We start from the raw sequence: 9,075 nt of genomic DNA on the forward strand, positions 1-9,075 counted from the left end.
GCTTCAGTTCGTGCACCAATTGAACTTTGTAAGCCTTCATACCGAGGTCTTTATGCAAAATTCTCCTCAAAGAAGTGCGTGAAATGTTCAATTCTTGAGAACGATGACGAGTTGAGGTTGTTGGATGTTCACGCACATTTTCGGCTACAGCAGCAATATTTTCGGGTGTACGCACTGTAGGTGCACGTTCACGTGTTGTTTTATCCTTTAACGATCCACTTTCACGAACACGATTAACATATTGATCCACAAACTGTCTTGTTGGCACATCTTTTTTTTTGGAATTTTTTTTTTCAAATTTCTCACAGTTTGAGTAAAAAGAGGTTGTCTGTAAAGTCGGTTTACTGACGATAGTTTAACGTGTCAACGTCATAAGAAAATGTTGATGGAATGGTTGCAATTTTCAAAACAAAATTTTAATTTTATTTGTTTGATAGATATTTTGTATGGATATAGAGGAGGAGGTAAATGGAATTGCAATGGAATAGGTCAAGTTACATTTACACAAACGTGAAAAATGATGAAAAACATTTATCAAATTCATGAAAGATATCTTCAATTTCGATTGTGCATCAGACGTTAATAAGTCAACAACACTTAGAGGCATCATCATCGATTTGACTTTCTCAAGACCCTTTACACTCGAAACACTCCCTTTCATTTCCTACTTTTTCTATCATCGTCCTATTCTCAACAGAGAAATGGTTCATTACCACAGGAAGCACACAGGAAGAAGGCATATGCAAATACAAGTATGTGAATTTATATACAAATGCGCATATACATACATATATACGCTCACTTAAGTAGGAGAGAGCAAGATGTCGAACGTTGCCGTTCGTTTGCTTTGTTTGCTTTGTCGTTCGTTCCGCGCTTTCGCTTGCAGTTCATTCAAGGTAACGGCAATGAGCAAGGTAACACTAATGAGCAAGGTAACGACACATTTTTTCGTGCGTGCAGCCTGTTAAATCGAATTATAAGACGTTATCACGTCAAAAACTCAACACTTTGGAAATCGGGTTTCAATATTTCCCAATTTTGCTCAAGCGTACAGCGTCCCATTTCGTAAATGCCAAACTTTTAAGTAAATTATGAACACATTTGACATGCCATTTGTGTTACCATTCTCAAAAAAATTGGTGATTCAAAAAGCAAACGCTATATGGCAAATTGAAATCCTTTCAGATTTCTCTAATTTTATTCAAAGTATGGCTCTTAACAATTATATGTGAAAAATTGCCTCATTTATATGTCCACTATGAGTCATCATTTAATGTCCAAAAAGTCGATTCATGAATGCGTCATTGTTGGGAACGTCGAGATATCGATGTTGAAGGTTGTTCAGCAACAGTTCATGCTACAGCAGCAATATTCTCAACAGAATTAATTAAATTTTTCTCTTTACTCGCTAATAACTACTTTTTTTTTCTTAATCTACCTTTTCTTTTCCTAGTATCAAAGCCGTATTTTATTATTGTTGTTAAGTTATATTGGATTGTTTTGTCAATGACAACTTCTAAACATTTTCATGTTAAAATAATTATAGTTGCATATAATAATGTTAAAGTACTTTTAAAAGACCTAAGTCTTTCTCTGTACTTCTTATTCTTAATTGGCGCAATAACCGGTTACGCGATTTTGGCCGAGTTTAACAAAGCGCGACAGTCATTTCTTTTTCCAGTGCTACCGGCGCCAATTGGGCACACCAAGTGAGGCCAAGTCCTACTCCACCTGATCTTTCCAACGCAGCGGAGGCATTCCTCTTACTCGCCTACCACCAGCTGGTACCGCATCGAATACTTTCAAAGCCGGAGCGTTTGTATCCATTCGACGACATGACTCAGACAGCATAGCCGTTGGATCTTTATTCGCTGCGCTATGTCCATGTCGTCGTAAAGCTCATACTGCTCATCGTTCCATCGCCTGCGATATACGCCGTTGCCAATGTGGAAAGGTCAAAAAATCTTGCGCAGAATCTTTCTCTCAAACACTCCTTTATCGGATGTTGTCATCGTCCACGCTTCTGTGCCATACGTTAGGACGGGCATGATGAGAGTCTTGTAGAGTGTTAGTTTTGTTCATGGAGAGAGGATTTTACTACTCAAATACCTTAGTCCAAAGTGGCAAAGTTACTCTGTACTACATATATTTAATACATATATAATATGAAATGAAAAGTTTTTGTTCTGCAAGTCCTTCTCTATCCTCGACATAACCTGTTTTTTTTAATTTTTTTAACAACGTTTGAATTGTCGACTCATTCGAATGATTATTTCCACCAAAATAATTACGAATTTTGCTATATGTTGTTCTTAAAGATCGACCATTTTCATAATAATAAATATATAATTAGCGTGAACCCTTCTCTAAGGTATTTGGCCGAGCTCCTCCTCCTATTTGTGGCGTGCTTCTTGATGTTGTTCTACAAATGGTTTTAATCAGTTTTAAGCCGACTTCATTTTTTATGAAAAACTTTTTGACGGCAGAAGTACACTGCCATTGCCTGCTTAGCGGCGATCGCTATTAGAAAAAAGGGTTTCTTTATTTTGGCGTTTCATGTACGGAGAGTCGACCCAACGAACCGCAGCAGGGTTCCCTCTTAATTTTCTCCTAATGAAGGAGATAATGGGTTTCTCCTGCTAGTTGATAATTCGCTGCTGCGGACGAAGATGAGACTATTTGTTCTGGGTCTTATGGATCTTTTGTTGAGATTGAACGCTGGGATTGAGTGGATTGTTTTTGACGCATGGCTTCTATTTTGTTCCATATTTGCTCATCAATGTCTTGATATACAACACTAATGCCACACCAGAAGGTAAACTCACCTCATTAAATTTTCGATTAATTGAGTATCTTTTCGTATTTGTAGAACCTCACTAAATTTTTTTAATACTTTTTTGGTAAATAGTACCAATTTTTCACATCCACAACGATGGCAAAAAAGAAAGGACTAATGAAGACGTGATTTTATAGAAGACGGCACAATTCCATACAAACTAAACGTTACGGGGTTGTTGCCAAAGTTGCTAACAAACGTGTAATCCTCTATTGAAACAAATTAGAGGTCTGAACAGAATCGCTGTATAAAACAATTTTCTTGAAAGATATTGCATCACTTTGAACTGCAAATCTATGGCGGTGGTGTAGAAAGTTCGTATGTTGTTTACATGAAAAATGATACAAAAGCGAGTTCGTTAATGTTGAAGTACTTGAATCGGAATCGTGCACGTATAAATATTGTATTTAAACTTGAAGTGTATCGTGAATAAATATCATGTGTATGTATTTCGTGCACAAAACCGCACACATACCATTCCCAGATACTTGGGTATGTAAGTATGTAAAATGTATGTATGTAAGTCTATTCATATGACCCCTGCAAATCATGACAAATTACTGGGGCCAGCAAAAGTTTGTAAAGGTTTTTATTTCCGTCAGCACGAGTAGCTTTTCAGCTCATTCTTCCTACCACTCTGACCCCGCATCAATCAATTGTGAACGTGCATCACTCAACGATACGAAGGATAATCTAAAAGGATGTGCAGGTTGAAGTTTATTTATGCGAATCAAAGCTGCAAAAATACATACATCTGAACAAATGAAATCGGAGCAAATGTTTGCATTTTCTTGATTTAGTATTGATCCTGCAAGGAAGTCTACTGATGTCGAACTGGTGTATTTCTGTTAATATCATATCTATTTTCTTACTCTGCCTTGGTTACTCAGAATGTTGGGAACAATGGCATTAAACTTTCATTCCAATAAAAATGACGAGGATGGCAATAATATTGATGAAATGATAGGAGCTTCAAATGGCCTCTTTCTGTTGCGAAGGTTGTAAGTGCATGGGATTAGTCTAATTTATTTCTTATACCAGAATAGTCCGGTATTCCAAAATCTCGCTATGACTAATGAAAAGCTTTCTATGTACAGTGCTCGCTCGGCAACGTGAACACTCCAAAATGTGAGCACCTCAAAACGTGCACAAAATATTTTGTACGTTGGCTACTTTAAAACGTGATCAAGGCGAGAATGTTCCTCAACATGAACAATAAGAAATACAATGTTTCAAAGTTTGCATGTAAAGGGTGGTTAAGTTTCAAGGGCCGGTATTGATTTTAAACAAAATACAATTTTTTTAGGAAATTATTGTCATTTCTCTTTATTATGATAACAATGGTATAGTTCAATTACGTACGGAACAAAATATTGGCCAAATAGCCTCGGCGGCACACCTCCATCCGATGGTCCGAATTTTCGATGACGCTGAGGCATAATTGAGGTTCTATGCCGTTAATGTGTCGAAATATCTCATCCTTTAGCTCTTGAATTGTTACTGGCTTATGAACGTATACTTTTTCTTTCAAATAACCCCAAAGAAAGAAGTCCAACGGTGTCGTTGACGTTTAGGTGTGGTTCACATTCAATATAGGCTCTTGAAATTTAACCACCCTTTAGTTTGCATTGACCTCAAATAATTCTGAGCTTGTGGAATCTTCCAAAAAAAAATTATGCGTTCTATTTGTGGCTGCGAGTAATGCATTTTGCCTGCCTTGGTATGTTTTTCCTTAGATTTGCTGCATAAAAATGAGTTTCAAAATAACGGTGTGCTTAATCTTAAAAGAAAAAGCTGAAATCCTCTTTTTTTTGCAAAAGGGATCGAGGGTAACTTGCTTAGAAAATAGTATGATGTTGGCAGTTTTAAAAGAAAAGGAAAGAGCTCAGAGCAATTATATATATTATATATATATAAAATATAAAACTCGATTCGTTCAGTGCAGAAGGCCCTTCCTAACTATCGCAATGCATTTATTTTGTCTGTCTAAAAATTAGCTTGAACGAAGCTTTTTTTTTGTCGGGACAACTAGCAAGTGCAGCACTCAGACATTAATTAAGTTCATTATTCTACACTTGGATTCCCTTTTAATTTTCTTTAAATCTACCTGATCTCCGAAGAAATCTGAGTAGATCTTGTGGTGCCAAGGAGCCAAGATGGTCGCTTCTTAACACATCAGTGCCAAAGACCTCAAACCTGCTTCGAGCGAAGGCGGGGCAGACGCACAGGAAGTGGGTCGCCATCTTACCCTCCTCTTCACATGCTGGGCAGAGTACACTGTCTGAGATGCCCCAGGTTTCCATGTGCTTCGCCCACAGAAAGTGGCCCATCATCAGTCCAACCAGCCGTCAGCACTCCGCTCTGCATATTGACAGAAGGGTTTGCGACAGTCGATCGGACATGACAGGTAACATCAGTTTAGTCCATCGGCAGCCTCTCTCAGCCTCCCAAGCTCACTTGTGGGTGGTAGTTACAGCATCAATCTATAATGTATACCGACATAGTTCAGCCTGGACTTACAGGACTCGACTACCCCTGATATTGTTGGGAGGCTGTCTAAGGCCATAAGCGCAGCTTGGCTGTCGCTGCAGACACATATAGATCTACATCTCCATCGGTTTTCCACAACAAAGTTCATCGGTTCTTGAACTGCATACACCTCCGCTTGAAGCACAGATGCATGCATTCCAAGAGCAAAGTGCAGTTTTGTACCGCTGGATTCTACGTAGACCCCAGAGCCGGAGACATGCTTAGTCCTGGAACCATCCGTAAAAATGCGAATACAGTATTCGCCGGGCTCATTTTCTGAGTTTGACCACTGCAACTCTTTTCAATTACAACTCTTGATGGCATAGAATCAAGGGGCATGGAGAGAATCGTTGGATCGATGCCCATGCTTTCTCTGTGTTCCAATGCCGGACAAGGGCCGTACCAGTTCCCACTGTGTTTCAGTCTGCAGATGGCCTTCAGGGCCTCTCTTTGGATGAAAGCATCAAGTGGTGGCAAACCCATCAGAGCACCTAATGCCTGAAGTAGTCGGAAAAGCTCCGGTGAAACAGATGGCCACAGTGCGTTGTAGTCTCGATAAGGTCCTCCTGACTCCCACGTGAGAGAGTCCAGTCTACTGATGCACAGGCAATAATAGGTCTTATCATAGCCGTGTAGATCCACAGCATCTTGCTAGGAGAAAGACCCCACATTTACCCAAAGACATCCTTGCACTGCCAGAAAGCTGTGCTTTGGATGCCTTTGTTTCAACGTGTGATTTTCATAGCAGCTTACTATCGAAGATTACTCCAAGACATTTAACTTCCTTGGATAGCAGGACTGTGACTCCTTTTAGCTTAGGCAGAACGAGTCCATCAAGATTCCTCCTTCTGGTGAAGAGCACAATACCAGTCTTGGTGGGATTTGCCGATAGCCCATTCGCACAGCACCAAGTGTCAATCCGATCCAGAGTTTTCTGCACTATCCTGCAGATGTTCATAAGCTAAGGGCCTGTTACCAAACAAGCAACATCGTCCGCATATGCTTGTGCGTAGACTCCCGAATCGTTTAAGGTGGTGAGTAGAGGATCGATTACCATGCACCAGAGCAATGGATACAGCACACCGCCTTGGAGGCAATCTGTATTAACCGCGGATGACACCAGCAGATCTTCCTCTGCTCGCACCGAGACGATTCTTTGGGCCAGCATCGAACGAATCCAATTCACTAGCACCCGGTCTACGCCATGTCTACTAGCAGAGCTACACATACTGTCAAAAGAGGCATTATCAAACGCTCCCTCCATGTCTAAAAAGATGCCCATCGCGTAGTCCTTCCTGTCGATGGCCAACTCTACCCTAGCAACAAGATTTTTCAGTGCTGACTCTCAGGATTTTCCACTTTGATAGGCATGCTGGAATGGAGACAGAGGGTGAGCCTTCAGCGACATCTGACGTATGCGAACCTTTCTTAAGCACTTTTCTTAACGCGTACGATATTTTCTGCTTCAGTGACTCCTCGTAAAATTGTCTGCGTAAAACTTTCGTAGAAGACTTTAACCCGTTCATTGCCTTTTTTAACGACTTTCATTATAGTTTTGACACAGACATTTTATTTGCAGTCGTTTTATACAGAATATTTTCGATAAATTAATTGCACTTTCAACCAAAATTTGAACCCCCAGTGAAAAAAAGGACTAATACTGCCTTCGGTAAAGTAGGTCTGGGAGATATCATATTTCATAATTACTAGCGTTTGTTCGTGTTGATTAATCACTGTTGGGCGGTGTTATTAACAAAGTATTAGTTCTTCCTATACGAGTAAAATAAAATATCGAGACCTGTGGAGGGCTATCACTTTCAACTCCACCGTGCTAAGGTGTGGCTTTTGTGGCATGGATTAAATGGGTTTAATGAAAAGCAATTTCAGAGAGTTAATTACAAATTTGAAGATTTTTATAAAACTTCGTTTGTTTGATAGACAAATTTATTGTATTTATTAAATGAATTACTCGTATGCAAAGGACTATCTGCACGTGTACTTCTAGGCGTGCATGCATACATACATACATAGGTATTTACATATGGCATTTTATCAACCATTCTCCCCTTTGAGCAAATTAAGAATTTTCAAAGAAAAAAAATAAACTCAACCGACGCAGAGATTGGGTAAGAAGGTCGTACCACCCTTCTCTTTTATCTTCAAACAATTTTATATTACCAGTCATTTCGAAGTATTGAAATTTGTTGAAACCTAACATTTAGATACACACAGAGGGATTTGCCTTAAGAATTTAGTTGATTTCAGGAGATTTTCCTTGTTGTGTGTAATAGCTAAGGAAATAAGTCTAGATGTATTTGTATGTATGCTTGTGGAATGATTGAGGATGCTAATATCATTTCTGACTGGACTGGCTTAAGTATTTTTAACCATTTTTTAATAGCTAAAAAGCTATTTCAGCATACACACTTTCCAATCGCTCAACTTGAATTCAGGTTAAGAATATCTTACATACCTATGTGCCTGTGATGGATTCAATCGAAATGAGTTTCATTTATTGATTTTAAGCACCCAAGCATGTGGAAATTAAAATCGGAAAAGCGAGGCAAGAAATTTTTCATTACATTCAAAGCGAGTAGAAAACCGGTGGAACGAATATAATATGGAACATGCAATGAGATGAGAATACCCCTGGCCTTGCAAGGTTATGAGTTTTTGTGGAAAAATAGTTAAGCACTTGATTTGGCAAATGGCTTCGAAGCATTAGCCTACATGCAAGGGACTTTTAAACATATGTATGTAGGTATTTAAAGGGAGACCAAGTAGGTACAATTCAACGGCACCAAGTACAACCTTCACTAATGCACTATTAAAATCTCATGGCATTTGGCGAGTACCTGTGGTTTGGCACACAAATAATACGATTTTTTCTTAAATCAGAATCTGTATTATTATTATATTCAACAGATTTATCTCGTCACCAGCAAGAAAGCTCTTATCCATTTTAATATACTTAGGATAACAACTTAGTTAAAACTCCGAGTTTTTATCAATTTTTTAGCTTATGGAATCCGTTATACGGTGTTCTAGAAATCTTGTTTATATATGTATTCAGTGACCCCAAAAACTATTTGCGTAAATCGGAAGACTTGAAAAAAATGCATCCACCATATGGAAGTCCACGGAGTTTCAAAAAAACCATTCTTTTTTAATTTTTTTGAAAGTTTCCGCCATTTTTTTATTTCAATTGCACACGGCATTCGAAAGGTATTTTTTCAGCATAAGCCCATTAGAAAACTGTTCTCATAACATGGAACAGTCCAAACATAAATTGTGTCTATCAAAAGGGCCAAAAGTTGCATGAATTTCAAAAAGTTTCTAATAAGTTGGAGACTGATTGACCGCCGACCAAAAACGTCAAATTGTGACGGTAACACTAAGAAGAGTTCGGGTGATATTGAAAAACATATTGAATAACTGCTGCTGCATTTCCGGCACTTTGGATGCTAAGGAAAGTCAAATACTAGTAAGTTATATGCAATCAAATATTTTAGTATGAAAAGCAGTATAAATTTTTGCACATAAATTTCTCAACTGGATACCTCAATAACTTGAGCTCCGAAAGGGTGTTTAAATACGAAATCAGCTTGTCAAATATATTCAGGATTGAATATAGAAATTCATGCAATTTCATGCCATTATTAGCGGCATATTAGAAGCATAGCATATTTTACATGCATAAGTGTGCCCAC

The sequence above is a fragment of the Anastrepha ludens genome, chromosome 3 (genome assembly GCF_028408465.1).
Source record: "Anastrepha ludens isolate Willacy chromosome 3, idAnaLude1.1, whole genome shotgun sequence".
Lineage (NCBI taxonomy): Eukaryota > Metazoa > Arthropoda > Insecta > Diptera > Tephritidae > Anastrepha > Anastrepha ludens.